Source organism: Lathyrus oleraceus, chromosome 5, assembly GCF_024323335.1.
Source record: "Lathyrus oleraceus cultivar Zhongwan6 chromosome 5, CAAS_Psat_ZW6_1.0, whole genome shotgun sequence".
Classification (NCBI taxonomy): domain Eukaryota; kingdom Viridiplantae; phylum Streptophyta; class Magnoliopsida; order Fabales; family Fabaceae; genus Lathyrus; species Lathyrus oleraceus.
The window spans coordinates 286,892,098-286,912,623 of NC_066583.1; the positions used below are offsets into that span (position 1 = coordinate 286,892,098).

General features: G+C 40.7%; 2 long non-coding RNA genes across 2 annotated transcripts; both read left to right on the top strand.

Moving 5' to 3' along the window:
- The first annotated feature begins 304 nt into the window (after positions 1–304).
- On the top strand, positions 305–20,041 carry LOC127083941 (uncharacterized). Its single transcript, XR_007788586.1, has 5 exons — positions 305–598; positions 18,737–18,837; positions 19,013–19,099; positions 19,186–19,415; positions 19,494–20,041. It is a non-coding gene; the product is annotated as an uncharacterized LOC127083941 (long non-coding RNA).
- On the top strand, positions 964–1,996 carry LOC127083940 (uncharacterized). Its single transcript, XR_007788585.1, has 4 exons — positions 964–1,077; positions 1,164–1,393; positions 1,472–1,624; positions 1,737–1,996. It is a non-coding gene; the product is annotated as an uncharacterized LOC127083940 (long non-coding RNA).
- Positions 20,042–20,526: the final 485 nt, after the last annotated feature.

Below are 20,526 nucleotides of genomic sequence, written 5' to 3' on the forward strand. Positions count from 1 at the left end.
TATTTTAATACTAACTTAAATGTATAAACTAAGATAAATTAAAAATAGGATTAAAATAAAAAACTAAATAAATAAAAAAAGAAAACTGTTGGTCTACTAGTAATTAAACCCAGCCGCATGGCTGTTGGGTTTACAATGAGGAATAAATTGAACACATAAAACACTTATTAACTAATAACCTAGAAAAATTAAACGAATTTTTTTAATGTTTTTTTTGTAATAAAAAAAAATACTTATTCTGTTTAATAATAAATTGAAGAAAAGAAAAAAGAAAAACAAAATGCAATAGTGCTTCCGTCTCTCTCACTCTGCGCTTCTCACCACTCCAAACAATCGCTCTCAGCGAATTCCTCCCCCATTGCTCTCTTGCCGTCGACGTCCTCAGCCTTCACTCTCTCACTTATCTCTCTCAATCTCTCGATCGCTTAACCTCACTCACCGCCGCTCTCCATCTCTCGCATACCACACAATCTCTCTCACTCTAAAATGCAAGGGTCCAAGGTTTTTAAGGAGAAACAAGGAGAAAGAGGCTCACCTTTGGCGAAAACAAACGGAGACGATGAAGCCTAAAACTCCCTCCTCCGCCTCTACAAACCAGGTCTGATTTTGGGATTTAGGTTTTTCTTTAGATTCTTTTCCGCCTCCACTTTTCGTTTTCGAATTCTCTCTTCGATCTCCTCACTAATCCCTCTCTATTTATCCCCTACGAATTAGGGTTTTCAGGATGGCATATGGAGCTCAAAAGAGTATCCTGTAAAACCCCCTTCTGGATGGTTAGGTTTTGGTCGCCCTAATCGATGCTTGGGTTGGAACAGGTAAACTGGGTTTTGCTTTCTTCTATGTTTTTGTCCTTATGCCAATTTTGGGAATTTTTTTGGAATTCAACCAACTTTGACTAATTTTGTGTTACTGCAGTGAATTCCTCTAGTAAAAATGAATTTTCTGGTTTCATTGTAGCTTGATGTTCAAATGGTTCCTGTTTTTTTCTAGGACGGCCATTATTCAAGGCCTTCAATAGAGCTTCTTCTTTGGTAAAATTATTTACACAAATGCTGATTCAACACAGTGCAGTTCAAGGTGAGCATCATTTGCATCACCATTTGATTCAATGCGTGTAATTATTGAATGACTGTTGTATGGTTTGGTTTACATTGGTAATGCAGGTGGACAGGGCATGGTGACGAATTGGAATGCTTATGGACTATGCTCACGGAGGATTGCAATTGCTGCAGGTTGCTTATTTGGCATTCAGTGCAAATATCTCCTTCTGTCGACATGCCGCCTGAGACTCTAGTTCCTCAATTTGCAGTTTTGCAGCGAACAGCTCTTCAACCTTTCATTCCATCATTCAATATTCCTTCAAACTGAATATTCAATACACCCAATCCAATAGGTATTTCTTCAAATAATTCAACTTTTGTAGGTTAGAAAACTTGTTTGTAATGACTAAGCTTGGTTGTGCTAATGACAGGTACTAATGGACGCAGGACTAATCCATGGCCATTTCCTTAAAGTGAGGCTTGTAATGCAATTGTGCATCCCCTGAACACCGGAAATGCAGAAAAGTATGATGAGCACCCACATAAACCATGCTGTCATGAAGAAGAACAGCAGAACAAGAAAGGTAGATGCTGCTATGACAAATACGACAGCGGCCTTTGAATTAATCTTAAGAACTTGCTTATCATCACCATCTCTTGTTGTGAAACTGGTGTTTGGTTTTTTTTTAATTGCAGGGCTATGATTGTTTTTACAATTGCAGGATTCACAACTTCCCAACTTTGCCCATTTCATTATCAAACGTTTGTTGCACATTAGTAATAGGAATACTGCAATTTTCAACACAATGGCTTATCTCCTCCTGCCTTCTGCTTCTATCAAAGCACACATATGCACATTTAAAATAGGCTTTCTGAAGAGTGTAGTTGACATGGTCTTGAACAGGGGCAAGCTGAGTTTGAGCAGCTACATTCACTTCCTCAAGTTTTTGCCTAAGTCTCTGAGAAGATAATTGTTCTTCAGCTGCTGCAAAATGATCCATCTGATATACCACTGAGAATTTTCGGTTCGAATTGAACTGGATTTAGATTCTCTTTGAAAACTCACAAATTTGTTGAAAATTGATGCGGCTTTGTCCTCCATTTTCTCTGTCCTAAAAGAACCTGGCAGTGATGGTTACAATGTTGAGGGTCTTCCAGAGACTTCAGAAGCATAGTTTCGTCACGTCTTTCATGCTTTTTTGTAAAGACTGCAAAGCTTCGTCCAACTTGTTTTTGTTTGTATAAACAGTATGCCTTAAGGAAATGAAAATCCTCAGGAGAAGTCTATTAGGAATGTTGAAACCTTCTGTAATGATATTAATGTGTTGTTAAACTTTTTTTTTGGAATGAATTATTGGGATGCTGGAATTTAGATTCTCGATGGAGTTTTGATATATTCATTAAGATTGTGCTTGTATGTAATATGATGTACTTGGGTAAAAATTTGAAAATTCTTATCAATGTTTCGTCAGGAGATTTGATCAGTCTTCTCTTGGATGCATTATCATTTTCAAATAAACAACAAATGCTGTCCATAAGCACTTAAATATTTGAAAGTAAAACTCTATGGGCAGAATTGTTTTCATAATCCAATTGATTGTCAAGGCTTGAAGTGCAATTTTCCAATACTCGAACAACACCCCACCAGTAAATCACGAAAGGGTCTAATATGCAATTCATCAAAAACTCCAACAACATCTCTTATGACATGCAAGAAGCCGTATTTCTTTTTCCAAGAAAAGGTTGCAACATCGTCTAAAGTAAAGTATTCTAACAAAGAAGACGCTTGAAATTCACTAGTGCAGCCTATAGGTAAAGTCCAAAACAAGTTAGCAGACCCATCGGTTTTCTTTACTATTTGCAAAGGCTTTATCAATAATGCAAAGAAAAGAGGCAGCTCAGTGATATCAAGTTCAGTTATGAAGCTCAGAATAGCTTTCCGATGACAAATACTTGCTTTCTTTCGAGATGCAAGTCCTTTCAACTTTCTTACTTTTGGCATCAAAAGACGGACAAACAAAGGCACAAGATTGGGGTTTGAAAGGGATATTCATGAATCAAGTGGCCTGATTGGCCATTGGCTTGTGACACGAGAAGATTGGTTATGAGTATTAACAATCACATGAACAACACTATAACTTTGGACCAAAACCAATCCTCATATAAGACCAAAGTAAGGTTGGGCCAAACATGCTAAACAAAATTAAAAACATAAAAAAAAAAACAGGACCAAAATCGGGGTATGACAGTTGCCCCTATTTAAGCGTCTTCAACTAGAGAATATGAAGTAGGACACTCTTCATATGATCATAGTGGGAGATGGTTAAATACTAAGAAGACCCGGATTTTGATCCTGAATCCCTATGACATGGTGTGATATGATATGATATGCATGCCATGATATGCGTGGATGCATGATTCTCTTTTTTTTTTTTTAATTTTCTTCCCTGCTAGGGATATGGTGGACCCTTGGCAGGAGATGCTACTAGACAGACCAATATGTGGGGAATACTGATGATCCACAGGGAGACAGACAAATGGTAGGTAACAACTCGCTGGGGAAACAGTCCTGCTGGAGAATCAGGCACACACTGGGGAGTATTCAAAGTGAGATTTGATAAACGACACTTAGAATACAAGGGATTTCGGTAGTAAGTTCACACATGACTTACTAAACCCGAATAAGAAAGAAAAATGGAACAGCAGGTTCAGATATGACCTGGCAATACTGGAATAAAACACAACAACAGGTTCATATATGACCTGACAATGCTGGGGGAATATCAAGAAGTTCTGACAGCCGGTCCAGATGTGACCTAACGAACTCAGAAAAAAAAATCAAACAGAGTGTATCAACAGGTTCATATATGACCTGAATAGGATTGAACAAACAGAGAGAAACAAATCTTCAGAGCAGGTTCAAGTATGACCTGACACCGGAATAAGGGTTCAACGACAGATTCATATATGACCTGAATAGTATTGAACAAAAGTTGGAAAAAAAACTCTTCAGAGCAGGTTCAAGTATGACCTGACACCGGAGTAAAGCTCAACAACAGGTTCAAACATGACCTGAATGGTATTGAACAAAAGGAAAAACTTCAGAGCAGGTTCAAGTATGACCTGGTTCCGGAATAAGGGTTCAACGACAGGTTCATATATGACCTGAATGGTATTGAACAAAAGGAAAAACTTCAGAGCAGGTTCAAGTATGACCTGACACCGGAATAAAGCTCAACAACAGGTTCAAACATGACCTGAATGGTATTGAACAAAAGGAAAAACTTCAGAGCAGGTTCAAGTATGACCTGGTTCCGGAATAAGGGTTCAACGACAGGTTCATATATGACCTGAATGGTATTGAACAAAAGAAAAAACTTCAGAGCAGGTTCAAGTATGACCTGGTTCCGGAATAACGGTTCAACGACAGGTTCAAACATGACCTGAATGGTATTGAACAAACAGAGAAAAATCTTCAGAACAGGTTCAAATATGACCTGCCACTGGAATAGCAACAATTGGACTCTGACCGTAAGCGATGGACTACAACCAGCTTTTAACGGATTTTGCCAACAACAATTGGACTTGAAAATGACTGCGAAAACCAGATGTTGGTTTAAGGATACCAAAGACCAACTGGAATTAGAGGTCCAAGGGCATAGGATCAACAGCAAGACCTAGGTCAATGCGCAATGAGCACGAAATACCTTTCGGCTATGCATGATTTGAATTTTTGCATGATATATGAATGATCATGATTATGAGAATGCTGACACTTGGCAGACTGGGTGTTTGTAGGGACAGAGATTCTGATTCCACAACACCAATAACTCATACTCGTACAATTAACAGGCGCATCCAAAATAGAAACTATCATGATTGACAGTTATAAATATCCAAAGGTCCATCCTTCTAGAGGATTAATGAGTTATATTCCATGGGTACTTTTGTTGGTGATCCTGGAGTATCTATGCAAACTTTGAGCCTTCCGGGGAAACAAATGATTTTCCTTCGATTTTCACATGTATCAAAGTAAATTTGTTCTAAGTTTCAAATTCTTTTTCCAAGTTTCAAAACTTCATTATTAACAAATAAATGACATTTTGCATAACAAAGAAAAGCGTAGATGAACACAAATTGACAATGATTGGGAAAACTTGTATTTTATTCAAGAATGGTAGCACACCAATGGCGTAGCTCCATAGAGTGTTACAAATTTTTTTGAAAATGGCAATAAGGAAAGGTTTACATTGAATTCCATGACCACTAACATCCCTAATAGGTATGATTCCCCCAAAACCTTGCTCGTAAGGGGAGTGACTGGATTAATCCTCCACCTCAAATTCTTCGGTGTTAATCAGTAACAACTGATGCGGTTTATGCCTTTATGCCCCTAACTTTTGCCTGGATCTCCCTTTCGGGTTTTCGATCCACCGGGACGCTCCTTTTTGCCTAAGTCGCCTTTTCAGGTTTTCAACTTAGCGAGCTACCATTTTTATTCATCCTTAACTTTTGCCTGGACCGCCCTTTCGGGTTTTCAGTCCACCGGGATACCCTTTTTTTGCCTAAATCGCCCTTTCAGGTTTTCGATTTAGCGGGTTTTCGTTAGGCATAGTATTTTTTAACTGCATCAGAGTTCACGGGGTGTGAGAGCTCTTCATCATCCATAGTTGTGAGAATCAAGGCACCTCCGGAGAAGGCTTTCTTCACAACATACGAGCCTTCATAATTGGGAGTCCACTTCCCACGTGAGTCTTTGTGTATTGGCAAGATCTTCTTAAGCACGAGGTCTCCTTCTCTGAATTCCCGAACACGTACTTTCTTGTCAAAAGCCCTTTTAAGCCGTTTCTGGTATAATTGTCCATGGCACAAAGAAGTCAATCGCTTCTCATCTATGAGGTTCAACTGATCAAATCTATTTTGAATCCATTCAGCTTCTTCTAGCTTGGTCTCCATCAGGATTCTCATTGAAGGTATCTCTACTTCAATTGGGAGAACTGCTTCCATCCCATATACCAAAGAGAACGGGGTTGCCCCTGTTGAAATGCGGACGGCAGTCCGATATCCATGCAATGCGAAGGGTAGCATTTCGTGCCAATCCTTATAGGTTTTTACCATTTTCTGCAGGATCTTCTTGATGTTTTTGTTAGCGGCTTCAACAGCGTCATTCATCTTTGGACGATATGGTGAAGAATTATGGTGCTCAATCTTGAAGCTCTCGCATAATTCTTTCATGGTCTTTTTGTTTAGATTCGTCCCATTATCTGTGATGATCCGGCTTGGAATTCCATAACGGCAAATGATCTCTTTCTTGAGAAACCGTGCAACCACTTGTTTTGTCACATTAGCATAAGAGGAGGCTTCTACCCATTTGGTAAAGTAATCAATGGCAACCAGGATGAAGCGGTGACCATTGGAAGCTTTAGGCTCGATGGCGCCAATTATGTCGATGCCCCACATTGAGAAGGGCCAAGGTGATGTCAAAACATTGAGTAGGGTCGGAGGCACGTGTACCTTGTCGGCATAGATTTGGCATTTATGACAATTTCTAGCATAATTGAAGCAGTCGGATTCCATGGTCAACCAGTAATAACCAGCTCTCAAAATCTTCTTGGCCATGGCATGTTCATTGGCATGAGTCCCAAAGGATCCTTCATGAATCTCCTTGATCAACATGTCCGCTTCACGTCCATCCACGCATCTGAGCAGAATCATGTCGTGATTTCTCTTGTACAACACACCATTGTTCAAGAAGAATTTGGATGCTAACCTCCTCAATGTTTTCTTGTCAAGGGTGGTGGCATCTGTTGGATATTCTTGATTTTGCAAAAAGCATTTGATGTCGTGAAACCAGGGTTTACCATCGGCTTCTTCTTCAACTGACTGGCAGTAGGCAGGCTCAATTTTCCGCTCGATCTGAATGAGAGGTGCTTCATTATGGAATCTGACTTGGTACATTGAAGCCAACATAGCCAAAGCATCAGCAATTTGATTCTCTGTTCTCGGAATATGACGGAAAGTGATTTCATCAAAGTATTTTATTAATTCCATGACATAAGCACGATATGGGATCAACTTGGCATCACGAGTTTCCCATTCGCCCTTGACTTGGTATATCACCAAGGCTGAGTCTCCACATACTTCGAGGATTTTGATTCGGAGATCAATTGCTGCTTCAATGCCTAGGATGCACGCCTCATATTCTGCTATATTGTTCGTGCAATCAAAACACAACCTTGCTGTGAAAGGAGTGTATCCACCATTCGGATTTAATAGAACAGCTCCTACGCCATGCCCCATGTAATTGGAGGAACCATCAAACATGAGCTTCCACCGAGATCCGGGTTCAGGTCCTTCATCAGGTCCTGGGATTTCACAATCCTTTACTACCATAATGTCTTCATCAGGGAAGTCAAATTTCAACGACTGGTAATCTTCAACGGGCTGGTTTGCCAAGTAATCAGACAACACACTCCCTTTGATGGCTTTCTGAGACACATATTGGATGTCGTACTCAGATAGTAACATCTGCCAACGGGCGAGTCTTCTAGTCAAAGCAGGCTTTTCAAAGATATACTTTATTGGATCCATTTTTGAGATCAACAAAGTAGTGTGGCAAATCATGTATTGTCTTAGACGACGAGCGGCCCATGCTAAAGCGCAATAAGTTTTCTCCAAGAGTGAGTATCGGGATTCACAATCGGTATATCTCTTACTTAGATAATAGATGGCATGCTCCTTTCGACCGGTTTCGTCATGTTGTCCCAGCACACATCCCATTGACTTTTCAAGCACAGTTAAATACATAAAGAGTGGTTTCCCCTGGACAGGTGGAATTAGAATAGGGGGCTCTTGCAGGTACTGTCTGATTCTCTCAAAAGCCATTTGGCAGTCAGAATTCCATTCAACTGCTTGATCTTTTCGAAGCAATTTGAAGATAGGCTCGCATGTGGCCGTCATATGTGAGATAAACCTTGAAATATAATTCAAACGTCCCAAGAAGCCTCTAACCTCTCGCTCGGTGCATGGAGTAGGCATCTCTTGTATAGCTCGGACCTTGTCAGGGTCCACCTCGATTCCTCATTGACTGACAATGAAACCAAGCAACTTCCCGGATCGGACACCGAAGGTACATTTAGTAGGATTCAGTCGTAGTCGAAATTTCCGAAGGCGCTCAAATAGCTTTTGCAAATGGTCTATGTGATCCTCTTCACTTTGGGATTTTGCAATCATATCATCCACATAAACCTCAATTTCCTTGTGCATCATGTCATGGAAAAGAGTGACCATTGCTCTTTGGTAAGTTGCCCCAGCATTTTTGAGACCGAATGGCATTACCTTGTAGCAGAACGTTCCCCAAGGGGTGATGAATGTGGTCTTTTCCATGTCTTCTGGATCCATCTTAATTTGATTATAACCCGAGAATCCGTCCATAAAGGAGAAGACTGCGAACTTAGTAGTGTTGTCTACCAGAGTGTCAATATGTGGCAGGGGGAAATCGTCCTTTGGACTAGCTTTGTTTAAATCCCTATAATCAACACACATCCTGACCTTGCCATCCTTTTTGGGTACTGGCACAATGTTGGCTACCCATTGAGGGTACTTTGCAACTGCTAGAAAACCGGCATCAAATTGACGTTTCACCTCGTCACAGATCTTCAGAGCCATGTCGGGTCTTGCTCTTCGGAGCTTCTGCTTCACTGGCGGACAATCTGGCTGTAGTGGTAGCTTGTGGACCACAATATCAGTATCTAAACCTGGCATATCCTGATACGACCAAGCAAATACATCTACATATTCATGTAGCAACTTGATCAGTCTTTCTTTGATGCTTGCCTCAAGTGTAGTCCCGACTTTGACCTCTTTCTTGTCTTCCTCGGTGCCAAGGTTGATTGTTTCCACTGGTTCTTGATGTGGCTGAAGGGCCTTCGATTCGTGCTCGAGCATCCTTTCCAGTTCTTCAGGGAAATCACAATCTTCCTCACTCTCCTCTTCCGCTTGGTAGATGGGGAGTTCAAAATTATAGGAAGTAGCAGGGTCATCGAATTCAACTGGTTTATTGATTATTCTGCATGTTTTTTAATGATGGTTTTTTTTAGAAAAATGGAAATAAAATGCAAAAGAAGTAAAAAATATTTTTTTTTGAAAGGATTGTCATTTTAAGAAAAACAACAGATAAATGAACGACAAGAATTTGAACAAAATGCTCTTTATTTGTCATAATGATTTTTTTTGAAATTCAAAAGGGGCCCTACAAGTGATCCATTAGCCTTGGGCAGAGCTAAGGATTTTCAAAACACAAAGGAAAACACAATTACTTTGACACGGGAAAAACTTCCGAAATCTCAACTGCTTCCCAATTTGTCAGGACTGCTTCACATCGATATATCAGATTTGATGTTTCTCCATCTTCAGTGTCATCTTCCACTGCACCCACTTGATCTCCATGGATAAATCCTTTGCTCAGGAAAACCTCTTGTATGCTCCGCACACGGTCCTTTGCAGGGACCAGGGCTCCTCCATTAGCAGAAGACTTGTACCCCAAACCAAAACGGTCATTTTTCTCATTGACGTTGATGACTTGCCCCCAACCTGCAGGGCCTCCACTTTCAATTGCTGATTTTGCGCTCTTCAAAGAGGCGAATGACAAACTGGTTTTCTCAACAGAATCCTTAACCTCTTCAAGTGTGGCATTGGATATTTCAAGTGCTTGAAAAGAAGTTTCTAAGGCATCCTCATCGGCCTCAATGTAACGGAAAGAGGAGAGTTGACTGATGATAAAATCTTCTTCACCCGAGACAATGACAAGCTTGTTATCGACAACGAACTTCATCTTTTGATGTAGAGTAGAAGTCACTGCCCCAGCAGCATGTATCCATGGGCGTCCCAAAAGGCAGCTATAAGCTGGATTTATGTCCATGACTTGGAAATTGATAGGGAATACATGCGGTCCGATTTGTATTGGTAGCTCTACCTCCCCACTACTGTCCTTCGAGAGCCATCAAATGCTTTTACCACAAGCGCACTAGGTTTCAACTCTGAACCTTGATAAGACAATTTAGCAAGTGCCCTCTTTGGTAGAACATTTAGGGATGATCCAGTGTCAACTAAAACTCTGGCCAGAGCATCTTCTTGGCACTTTATGGACACATGCAAGGCGCGGTTGTGATTCTTCCCCTCCTTGGGTAGCTCTTCATTGCTGAAACTTAGAGTGTTACAGGCTGTGATATTGGCGACCACTCCATCGAATTGGTCAACCGTTATATCTTGGGTAACATGAGCCTGAGCAAGCACTTTTAGCAGAGCCTCCCTATGAGCTTCGGAATTCAGAAGCAAAGACAAGATAGATATTTTTGATGGTGTTTTGTGTAACTGATCAACTATCTTGTAGTCAGATTTCTTTATTATCCTTAGGAACTCACTTGCTTCATCTGTTTGCACAGCCGGCTGTGCCCCTCCATGCTCTGGGGTAGGATTTACATTTGCAGCTCCCCTTGTTGGCTCTTTAGGGTTCACATCAAAATTGGGAGTATAAATCCGACCACTGCGGGTCATCCTGCTTGTTCCCGCGATGTTGGTGATGTCGGTGTCAGCATTCTTCAATCCTTTCTCACTTTCAGCAACTTCGGGCTTTCCATCTACCACTCCATCTACCACCGTTATGCCGTACTTCCAGGGTACTGCCTTGGTACTTTCAAAAGGAAATGGTGTAGGCATGCAAACTACTACAGGTGATGGGTGAACAACGTCTCTCCTGTGATAAGTCACCTCAAACGGTTCTGGTATGTTAAAGACAGGTTCAATGACCGAAACTTCCTCATTTATTGTTGGACCAGAAATTTGTAAAACACCTTGATTCATCAAATTCTGAATGTCATTTCGTACCACTTTACATCCTTTTGGCTGAACGACACATTCCTCACAGCTATCGTGACATGCGTCAATCAATCTAGCCCTCACCATTCCTGCATGAAGCGCTAGCAACGGAGTTTTAACATCTTCCACGTTTTTGATTACACACACATCAGAAGCATCTTCGACGGCATTAACATCACCATGTGCTGGCAAAGGGTTGTTCTTGACATTGGGTCCGACGTCTCGAAATGAAAGAATCTTCTTCTCAACCAGGTCTCGCACAATATGCTTTAAAGCATAACATCCTTCTAAATCATGTCCAGGGGCATCCCCATGGAAAGGACAATGGGCATCTGGATTGTACCACGGAGGCAAAGGATTTGGTGGAGGACCCAAAGATCTGGGCGTCACTAAACCTTTCTGTAGCAATGATGGGTACAATTCAGTGTATGTCATAGGGATTGAAGCAAACGGAAGTCTACTTCTCTGCACCCTATTTTGATTTTGAGGATTTTGTGGACGAGGAGCCTGTGCCCTCGGCTGTTGATAAGCAGGTGGCGCTGGTGCCTGCTGGTATATCGGCGCTTGTTGAGTAGGAACAGGTTGATAAACTGAAGCTTGTGGTTGGTTAAAATTTGGTGTGACAGCTGCCACATACGGTTGTTGGACATATTGTACTAGATAAATTGGTTGTTGTTGAGAAAATTGGTGTTGTTGAGTAAATTGGTGTTGTTTCTTCCATGACTGACTCCTTCTTTGACTGGTTGACACTGCATTCGTATCCCCCTCCTTCTTTCTTTGAAATCCTCCAGGAAACTTTTTGGCATTACTACCAGATGTTTCAGAGGTAGTCGTCATCTTTCCATTCTTTAATCCAAGTTCGACCTTTATGCCTACAGCGACCAGGTCAGAGAAACTTGCAGATACACTACTTACCATTCTTTCATAAAACACAGGTTTAACTGTATCCATGAACCAATCCGCTAATTCCTTCTCAGCCAGAGGTGGTTCGACTTGCGAGGCCACCTCCCTCCATCTTTGCGCGTATTCCTTAAAAGACTCCTTGTCTTTCTGGGACATGCTGAGTAGTTGTCTCCTATCTGGGGCCATATCCATGTTATACTTGTAATGTTGGATGAAGGCATCAGATAAGTCCTGGAAGCAATGAATCCTGCTTTGATCAAGGCTTAGGTACCACTTGGAGGGAGCACCCCTCAAGCTGTCCTAGAAGCAATGTATCATAAGCTTGTCATCCTCCACATGTGCAGCCATTTTTCGATAGTACATAATAAGGTGACTCTTAGGACACGAGTGGCCCTCATACTTATCGAAACCTGGGGTCTTGAATTTCGCGGGAATCACAAGACCCGACACCAAGCACATCTCCTTAGCTGTAGCACCAAAAACTTGGTCGCCCTCCATAGCCCTCAATCTCTTCTCAAGCAGCTGGTAATTCTCCTTCATCCCTCTTAGGTCTTCCTGCCTTTCCTCATCTTCATCTGAAAAGTCTGGAGCATGTTGTTGATCCTCAAAGTAAGGTTGCACATGTGCCCGGACGAGAGGAGGTGCGAACGTGTGAACCACTGGATGGTTTTCATTGATGGTCGGTAGAGGAGCTGTCTGCTGAGCAGGTGGTGCAAAACCAGGGGCGCCTTCAACTGTAGGCGTGAAACCGGGAGGTAAACCATAGGTTGGCCAGGTTGTTGGTACCGCCCTCGCAGGTTGGGGTTCAATCGATGGACCTGCGATTTCAGAAACAACCGTTGTTTGGGTGTCTAACTTTGCCCTGATGACCTGTAATATCTCCATGACATGACCCATGTTTCCACGCAGGTCTTCGAGCTCTGAGCTCACTCGCTCCAATTCATGCTCTTGATCTGCCATCCTTTGACGAGCTCGGGCACGAGTATTATATTGGTGTTGAAAATTCAGCGTGAAACTGGAGGAAGAAAGGACAGAATGAGACTCTAGTTTTGAAAAATGCATGAATGCATGTATGAAAAATGTCACAACACTCGTTCGCAAATATTTAAAATAATAAGGAAAATGAAACACAATAAAGTGAATCTCAAAAGCGATTTTTCATTAATCTCATATCAAAGTTCAATTACAAACAATGTGCTCATGGTTTATGGGCTTTCCGAACCGTAGCAAGGTCGGTAGTTAACCCTTCTAACATTGCCTTACAAAACTTAATGAAATTATAGACTTGATGCGGGGTGTTTTCTGGACACATGCACCAATCAGCTTCTTGCAGCTTCTCAGGTAGCTCACGCATGATGGAACTCGCAAATCCGGACAGCTTCAGAAATATGCCTTTCCACTCAGTGTAAAGCCCTTGGAGATCTTGGATAATGCGCACGTCTTCAGCCTTGGTCACCTCTATGTCCCTATAGAGGTTTCTCCAATATCTGCATTCATTTAGCAACACCATATAGGCAGCATCCTGATCCCCACCTTCAAGCGCCTGGATTCTGGCATCGGCTCGATCCAAATGATGTTTCAACCGTGTGCAAACTCTTTCTGATTCTTCGGTCTTCAGCTTCTCGCGTTCCAGAGTATCCTTGTATTTTTGAATGGTATTCTCCAGCTCACGAGTACGAATCTCGGAAATTAGCCGTGCTTCCCTTTTCATCTCAAGGGTCAGCTCCAAAGTCTTGTTGAGTTTCTGAATCCGGAGTAAAGCTCTATCTAACTCCTCTTCCTTTGATTTGAACACAGATTTAGTGCTATAGAGTGCTTGTCCAAACTTTTCTCTCCTTGCTTCAGACTCTCTGGCTCTTTTGTTGGAGACTTCAAGCTCTTTGTCCTTCTTTTGTTGATCGTCTTTCAAGTTCCCATTCTCTATCGAGACTCGGCCAAGCTTGATTCTCAAATCAGCATTTTCCAACTCCAACTCCTTGATACGGGCATTGAGCTTCTCCACATCTTCAGGTAATATGGGCTCTGGCTCAGGAACCAATGGATAGATAGAAGGATCAAATGGATAAGGGAGTTTAATCATCTGAACCCTTTCTCTAACCCAACAAGTGTAAGGCTCTCGGGCAATGACATTTCTCTTACCCAACTCCTTACCTTTCCTGATAACTGCTTGCCAAGACCTCTTGATCTTTTTCACCATTGGATGATCCGCTTCAACACCATGTAAGATGAAAGGCTCTAGAGCTTTAGCTTCTGGAGGGCCATTCATAGGGTACCCATGCTGCCGTAGAGATAACACGGGGTTATAGTTGATGCAACCCTTGGTTCCTATCAAAGGCACATTGGGGAAGTCTCCAATGCTGACAATCACATTCTCGGTTTCCCAATCCCTGATATACCACTTAACATGACTGGAAGTGAAGGAAGCTAACTTCTGGAAGGGCTTGAGTTCCTTTGAGACAAAAGGACCCTCTTCGGGCATGTGGGATCTAAACCAGGCGTGCAACAACTGCGCGCAACATAAGACAATTCCTCCCTTCCTCTCATGACGATCATGGAGATTGTAGTAGAGATCTGCCAAGAGGAACGGTACAGGGTTACCAGAGAGGAAAATTCTCACCTCCAGGTGGTCCACGAAATGGTCAATATTTGGGAAGAGGACTATCCCATATATCAACACGGCTAACACAGCATAGAAGGATTCCCAATCTCCTTCTTTTTCCATCTTCTTGGCCTGATCTTCCAAGAACTTCCTAGAAAAACCACTGAAAGGTCCTTTCACATCCCAATTATCCACGACTTCAGAAACTTTCAGACCCAAAGCTGAAGCTATTCTCTTGGGAGGAATATCTTCATCAAGCTTAGGAAATGGATTGTGATCCTTCAAATTCCGGCCTATGATCCTCTCAACCTCCTCCAAAGTAGGAGCCAACTGGAAGTCAGAAAATGTGAAACAACGTAGAGGTGGATCATAGAACTGAGCAATAGTCACTGCGGTCATCATGTCCATCTTCTCATTCAGGATGTCCAGAATTCTTCCCTAGTTTTGTACAAAGCTGTTGAGTTTGAGTGGTGTTATTTTGGCACTCAACTTCTGCAGGCTGGTAAGGTCCACGTTCTTGTATTTGAACTGAAAAGTGCCTTTTCTCTCAGGATTCATCTTGCTAACAAGTCTTGGACTCCTGAAATAATGCGAAACAACTAAGAGTTTTGCTTTTTATGCATATGCAATGAATGAATGGATGCAATGTTTTTTTTTTTAGGTTCAAAGGCCCGAGGTATGGATAAATTTGATTGCTTTTCCAAAATGGGGTTCTCACCGGGTATGATCTAGGGCTTTGTTACAAAGGATCCCCAGAGTCATTGATTCACAAGAATGTTTGACGCTTACGGGAAATACTTCCCGGTCTCAACTCCATCGAGGGAATCTATTCTGGGTGAGGTTCTCGTACCGACTCTTACGAAGTATACACCTCGCGAGTCCGTACTACGCAACCATCGACTGGGTTCTAGACAGGATACTCAGAGTCATGGATTCAAAAGACTGTTTGACGCTTACGGAAAATACTTTCCGGTCATCAACTCCATCTGGAGAATCTATTCTGAGCGAGGTTCTCGTATCGATCCTTACGAGGTATCCACCTCGGGAATCCATACTACGCAACCATCATTTCTAGTTGGCCAAAGGTTTAATGTTCTAAAAGGTCCTTAGAGTCATGGACCCCTTTGAAACATCGACGCTTACGAGGTATACACCTCGGGCGACAATATTCGCAAAAGGATCTACTCTAAGTGAGGTTCTCGTACCGACTCTTACGAAGTATACACCTCGGGAGTCTGTACTACTCAACCATCGTCCTATCTTATGTTTTTTCACTCTAGACTCGGGTGTAGAGTCTTTCCCACATGGTTTGCAATCAAATACCCAAGTACCAACAATCGCAATAGAACCAATATTCAACAGATATATCAATATAATAATAAAGATAGTAAAAAAGCAATAAATAAGGAAAAGCCATACAATTAAACAAACAAAGGCACACAAACGTCCTAACTAGGCTTGACTCACTTAGGGATTGGTATTCCCCAGCAGAGTCGTCATCTGTCGCACCTCGAAAAAATGGGGATACGACTTCAAAACGAAGCGCGATCGCACGCTCGCAATGATGGACTGAACAGAGTCGCCACCGAACTTTATTTATTCCTAAAAATGAAAGGGAAAATATCGATAAAACCCAAGACAAAAGAAAAGGATAAGATATGGTCATCGCAACCAATATCAGGGTTCGGGAGTCGATTACGCAAGGGGAAGGTATTAGCACCCCTCACGTCCGTTGTACTCAACGGGAACCATTAGGTCAGTTGTGTGCATTAGTGTTAGTTAAAATTTTAGGCTTTTCAATTTATTAGGTGGGAAAGAATAAATAGAATCAAAAGAAAAGAGAAGATGTTTTTGGATTTTGACGAAGGACTAAACCTAAGTTTTTTATTAGTGGGCCTGACAAGATTTAAAAATCCTGCTCCTACGTATCTCAAAAGAGAAATCAAGGCTTACGTAGTTCTGGGTAGAAAATGTTTGTTTGTTGGTCGATTTTAGCGAAAGTCATACTGTATTAATCGACGAAAACATTATTTTACCCAAAACAGATGAGGAGTGAACGCATACCACACATCGAACGGATTTATAAATCTACATTCGGAAAAGCGTCATTTATCTCTACTCAACAATCGTGGCCGAAACATTGTTTTGTATCTCTTAAGACAATATATCTTTCATTTATGAAAAAAGGTTTTTGATTAATCGCACGGCGGCGAGAATGAGTTTGATTGGTTGGATGTATTTTGAGTGATGGCGAGAACTTGGATGAGCGAGATATACATCTCGAATCCTAGCCTCAGGAGTGCATGGTATACACCATGTTCCATTTCCATATTTATTAAAAAAAGTTAAGATAGGAATTAAGTATTTTTGGAATTTGACTGGGAAAGGGTTTGAAGAAACCGCATTGACAGTTTTAGAAGATGGCGAGAGTTAAGATTGGCGAGGCATGCGTCTCGAATCTTAACCTCAGGAGTACATGGTATACACCATGTTCCATTTCCACCTTTATTGAAAAAGTGTTAAATAAGATTTAGGTATCTTAGATTTGATTGAGAAAGGGTTTGACGAAACCACATTGACAATTTTAGACGATGGCGAGAGTTAAGATTGGCGAGGCATACGTCTCGAATCTTAACCTCAGGAGTGCATGGTATACACCATGTTCCATTTCCACCTTTATTAAAAGTGTTAAATAAGAATTAAGTATTTTGAGTTTTGTTGTGAAAACGACTTGACCTAGATCAAGTATTGATGGACGTTTGAGAAAGATTTGAATGAGTGTTTGAGAGAGCAAAGTGGATAAATTTAGATGATGGCGAAAGCTAAGATTGGCGAGATATACATCTCGAATCCTAGTCTCAGGAGTGCGTGGTATACACCACGTTCCATTTCCACCATTATTGAAAGGGTCTTAACTGTAGATTAATATTTTTTGAGTTTTTATCAGAAAAAATGGCTTGACGTTGAATCAAGCGTTTGATGAAAGTTTAGAAGAACTGGAATGGAATAGGAGGGAGGAATGAATTGATTTGTTTATTGAGAAAACACTCGACGTTGGATCGAGTCATATTTTTGTAATTTTTTGAAATTGTTGATTTTATTCTTGTGTTAGTAGCTAACTACACAGTCAAGCAATAAAGAAATAAAACAGTACAAGATTATTACACATCGGGGGAGTGGGGTACATTTTGTCAAATGGGGATTAAAAAATCATGAAATAATTAAATTGGGCCCAAACAACAAATAATGTAATGCATGAGTGCAAGTGCAAGAGAACCGGCTCATTGTAAGAAAGCCCAAGAGTAAGCTATGTGAGGTTGATGGCGATGCTTAAAAGCAATCGACTTACAAGGGTGTGAAAATGAGCTCGATATTAAATCGAGAAAAGTATGATTTTTATAGTTTTCAAATGGTTTCGAACACATGATGCAATTAAAAGAAAAACAAATCTATATTATTAAACAATAATAAAAACTATGAGTAATAAAGCATAAATATAAAAGAAAATGTTAAAAGAAAAAAAACTACACATAGGGGAATTGAACCCAATACACTAAAGACCTAGACACCACTCCCCTCCACCAGACCACTTACCAACTAATTGTTATTTTAATACTAACTTAAATATATAAACTAAGATAAATTAAAAATAGGATTAAAATAAAAAACTAATAAATAAAAAAAGAAAATTGTTGGTCTACTAGTAATTAAACCCAGCCGCATGGCTGTTGGGTTTACAATGAGGAATAAATTGAACACATAAAACACTTATTAACTAATAACCTAGAAAAATTAAACGAATTTTTTTAATGTTTTTTTTGTAATAAAAAAAAATACTTATTTTGTTTAATAATAAATTGAAGAAAAGAAAAAGGAAAAACAAAATGCAATAGTGCTTCCGTCTCTCTCACTCTGCGCTTCTCACCACTCCAAACAATCGCTCTCAGCGAATTCCTCCCCCATTGCTCTCTTGACGTCGACGTCCTCAGCCTTCACTCTCTCACTTATCTCTCTCAATCTCTTGATCGCTTAACCTCACTCACCGCCGCTCTCCATCTCTCGCGTACCACACAATCTCTCTCACTCTAAAATGCAAGGGTCCAAGGTTTTTAAGGAGAAACAAGGAGAAAGAGGCTCACCTTTGGCGAAAACAAATGGAGACGATGAAGCCTAAAACTCCCTCCTCCGCCTCTACAAACCAGGTCTGATTTTGGGATTTAGGTTTTTTTTGAGATTCTTTTCCGCCTCCACTTTTCGTTTTCGAATTCTCTCTTCGATCTCCTCACTAATCCCTCTCTATTTATCCCCTACGAATTAGGGTTTTCAGGATGGCATATGGAGCTCAAAAGAGTATCCTGCAAAACCCCCTTCTGGATGGTCAGGTTTTGGTCGCCCTAATCGATGCTTGGGTTGGAACAGGTAAACTGGGTTTTGCTTTCTTCTATGTTTTTGTCCTTATGCCAATTTTGGGAATTTTTTTGGAATTCAACCAACTTTGACTAATTTTGTGTTACTGCAGTGAATTCCTCTAGTAAAAATGAATTTTCTGGTTTCATTGTAGCTTGATGTTCAAATGGTTCCTGTTTTTTTCTAGGACGGCCATTATTCAAGGCCTTCAATAGAGCTTCTTCTTTGGTAAAATTATTTACACAAATGCTGATTCAACACAGTGCAGTTCAAGGTGAGCATCATTTGCATCATCATTTGATTCAATGCGTGTAATTATTGAATGACTGTTGTATGGTTTGGTTTACATTGGTAATGCAGGTGGACAGGGCATGGTGACGAATTGGAATGCTTATGGACTATGCTCACGGAGGATTGCAATTGCTGCAGGTTGCTTATTTTGCATTCAGTGCAAATATCTCCTTCTGTCGACATGCCGCCTGAGACTCTAGTTCCTCAATTTGCAGTTTTGCAGCGAACAGCTCTTCAACCTTTCATTCCATCATTCAATATTCCTTCAAACTGAATATTCAATACACCCAATCCAATAGGTATTTCTTCAAATAATTCAACTTTTGTAGGTTAGAAAACTTGTTTGTAATGACTAAGCTTGGTTGTGCTAATGACAGGTACTAATGGACGCAGGACTAATCCATGGCCATTTCCTTAAAGTGAGGCTTGTAATGCAATTGTGCATCCCCTGAACACCGGAAATGCAGAAAAGTATGATGAGCACCCACATAAACCATGTTGTCATGAAGAAGAACAGCAGAACAAGAAAGGTAGATGCTGCTATGACAAATACGACAGCGGCCTTTGAATTAATCTTAAGAACTTGCTTATCATCACCATCTCTTGTTGTGAAACTGGTGTTTGGTTTTTTTTTAATTGCAGGGCTATGATTATTTTTACAATTGCAGGATTCACAACTTCCCAACTTTGCCCATTTCATTATCAAACGTTTGTTGCACATTAGTAATAGGAATACTGCAATTTTCAACACAATGGCTTATCTCCTCCTGCCTTCTGCTTCTATCAAAGCACACATATGCACATTTAAAATAGGCTTTCTGAAGAGTGTAGTTGACATGGTCTTGAACAGGGGCAAGCTGAGTTTGAGCAGCTACATTCACTTCCTCAAGTTTTTGCCTAAGTCTCTGAGAAGCTAATTGTTCTTCAGCTGCTGCAAAATGATCCATCTGATATACCACTGAGAATTTTCGGTTCGAATTGAACTGGATTTAGATTCTCTTTGAAAACTCACAAATTTGTTGAAAATTGATGCGGCTTTGTCCTCCATTTTCTCTGTCCTAAAAGAACCTGGCAGTGATGGTTACAATGTTGAGGGTCTTCCAGAGACTTCAGAAGCATAGTTTCGTCACTTCTTTCATGCTTTTTTGTAAAGACTGCAAAGCTTCGTCCAACTTGTTTTTGTTTGTATAAACAGTATGCCTTAAGGAAATGAAAATCCTCAGGAGAAGTCTATTAGGAATGTTGAAACCTTCTGTAATGATATTAATGTGTTGTTAAACTTTTTTTTTGGAATGAATTATTGGGATGCTGGAATTTAGATTCTCGATGGAGTTTTGATATATTCATTAAGATTGTGCTTGTATGTAATATGATGTACTTGGGTAAAAATTTGAAAATTCTTATCAATGT